Genomic DNA, 3,212 nt, shown 5'->3' with positions numbered 1-3,212 from the left:
GAGAGAGAGGGAGGGAGGGAGAGAGAGAACGAGAGAGCCTGCCTGTGGTCACATTGCAATGAAAGCCCCCGCGCGCATACACACATACACATAGAGAAAGCAGCAACAAGATGCTCAGCATAAAAAGGTTTGATATAAATTTTCATAGGCCTATATATATTTATCATTATATGGAGGTGAAATTAAGCTGAGACACGCAAGTTATTGGCTTCCACTACTGGTCTGACACACACTCACATGTAGGCCTACTCTCTCTCTCTCTCTCTCTCTCTCTCTCTCTCTCTCTCTCTCTCTCTCTCACACACACACACACACACACACACACACACATTGATTGACATAGCCTACTAGGCGTAGTACCTTAATTGGAACGTCACCATCATATTCAACTTTGCTGTTTTGGTTGAACCATAATTAAACACAGTGTTACCAGAAGTAAAAAACATGTTGCATAAGTATCACAATGACTATTTTGGTGCTACAGCAGCATTTTGTTTTGCAAAGAATCACAAGTGCATGCAGCCATAGTCATTACCTCGTCCCTTTACAACCCTGTCAAAACCATTTATTCGTATATGAAGGACATATTTACGAGTTGCCCTTTGTCAAAATTTGGGGTTTACACCTGCTACATTTGAATATTCTACCGCATCAGGCCCCATAGACAAGCAGAGTTCCCATCAAACAGCCTTCAATTTATTAGCTTTAATAATGTCACAGTTAGCCAATAGATTACATTTATGGGTAACATAACAACACAGTAAATGTGATGGACGTACAACAGCAGGCTATTAAATAAACAACAGCCGTCTTAATTAGGATTGAGGCTATTACCACTAACTATACCAGTCATATAAAGCCAGCATCCCACTTACTTGCAGATCAGACTAACTCCACTCCACTCAGTCAACATGCTGCAACAATTTGAATTCCGTTTTTGTCGGAGCCCGGTCGTGACAGTAAATTGTGAAAAAGAGAGAGGGGGAATAAAAGCTGCAAAGTGTCCTTTCTCTCTATGGACTTGCATGTGTCCTCTCCCTCACAAATGCGAGCTGCGACTGACAAGTGCGGAGAGTCCACACGGTGAGCAGAGAGGGGCTAAACTCCGCCTCAGAGGGGGGGGGGGGGGGGGGGGGGGGGCGGGAATCTGAAATCATTATAGCCAATTTGAAAATGAACGCAGGTGTGTGTCAATCAGGAGTTTATTCCACCAGTTATCCTCACTCGTCAAACCGTAAAATAGTGCAGAAGTGCATAAAAAATTCAACAGAACAAATAGGGACTGGTGCACAAGGAGCTGGGTCAAACTTGATAGTTGGAGGGCAATGGCTGCATTTAGACATTTTAAAAACTTCTCTTAATTTAGGCTACTTTAAGATTTTGTAAAATGACATCACATTTCTAAGCTCTGTATAGGTCTCCTTTGCTGTCACATTAACAGAAGTTTTCTCTTTTTTTAAATAAGCTTTAGGCTATAAACCTGTACAGACGTTGTAACGGGTGCACAAACGTCATAAATGGTTTTAATTCCTAAAAATATAATGCAACTACAAATACTCTTCAGATTCTTCTTTTAATGACAGATGACCTGTTATGAGTGTGAAAACATGGCAATAGAAGCATTAGTGGATTTTAATTTAAAATAGGCTATATCAGATCATTTAACGAAGACAAACAAAAAGAAAACACACAACTCTTAAAAACCTTAAAAAGGAACCTAACAGAATATTAACTTAGATACTCCAGTCTGCGCAGTCGGCTCTTGCGCACAAGCTATAAAATGATTAGACCCATTTTATGGGAACAGTAGCTAAATAAGGCCAGTTAGGCTATCTGCCCCACATTCTCCTTACTTGTTAATGTAACCTGATTATGGCTGCTATGGATTATTTTTCCACGATTGTTAGACTACATTATTATAACAGATAACAGGCTAAACCATCAAAAGCCCTTTTAGATTATTTAAAGTATTTAAACAAAATCTTAAAGAAGCCTCTGAAGAAACTTCTGATCAGTGCTGTTTCCAGGATGCAGAGAACCCACGAAGGAAGACATGTTTCAAATGTTATGCTTTTTCTATTAAATAATAATAACGATAATAGAAAAACTCGCTGTTCAGGCACCGAGCAGAGGAATTCAGGGTTTCTGTCCCTGGTGCAGAAAAGGCCCACGCCTAGCCAAACCCTGATAGCATGTTCAGGCAATATGCAACCTTATCGATTGTGATATTATGATATGAGTGATATCTGGGATGAGGGGATGAGATAGTGGACACGATAACAATCACACCGTTTGATAAAACAAGCCAGTGGCGGAGACAAGACCCAAATAGCAACTTGCAATATCTCTCAAAGTTTGAAAGGATATTTAAAAAGGTGCTGGGATCAGTGTGTGTGTGCGTGTGTGTGTGAGCGAGCGCGCGCAGGTAGCCTAAACCAATAAAAGAGCAGGGAGCTACAGTCTGGGTTTCCAAACGAAGCTTGCATCAGATAGCAGTTACATATCTGATTATTGCGCATGGGCAATCTGTTAGTATCAAGGAGGTGCAGCTCTCCTGTCAGGCTTCAGCACAGGTCCGGCCCTACTGTATGAATCCTATTATACTCTGCATCATTTATAAGTAGATCTAATCAGCTGTGGCCGCCGCTGCTGTCATCCTGTAATTGAACTTACACCACAGTGTGCTGTCGGCACGGTTTGAGAAGAGCGGGAAGGCAGACAATTCTTTAAACAAATAATTGTTGTTACATTAGCATGAGAGTGGTGTTCATTGACTGGATGCACAATCCTCATTGCTCTTGAGCATGCGCTATCAGGGCGTTAGAATACACGTGCATCCATCCCTATATTGTAGCATGTTTGCTTGCAAACTATAGCTATATTGCAATCATAAATGAAGAGAAAGAGTAGGCTAAATTCTCCTGCAAAGCACACCAGTGTTATTAAAATTATAAAATGCTTTTAAAAAATACATGACATTGGACTTAACATTGCCCACATGTTGTCTCATTCAATTGTTGCATGTTTTTACCATTAGAATAAAAGCATAACACTCTACAGCAGCCCTACCACAAAATATCTGTTACATAAAAAAAAAGTAAGCTATTGTGTACATGATCTGAATCTATTGCCAGCATGCTCAAAATATTACACTGCAATAATATTAATTACTGGAGTTAAACAGTCAACTGTATTGAAGGTTTGAAAGATCT

The sequence above is a fragment of the Micropterus salmoides genome, unplaced genomic scaffold, assembly GCF_014851395.1.
Source record: "Micropterus salmoides isolate LMB-PRFRI ecotype aquatic unplaced genomic scaffold, ASM1485139v1 Ms_hic_scaffold_14, whole genome shotgun sequence".
NCBI lineage: Eukaryota > Metazoa > Chordata > Actinopteri > Centrarchiformes > Centrarchidae > Micropterus > Micropterus salmoides.
This window is presented reverse-complemented; position numbering follows the sequence as displayed.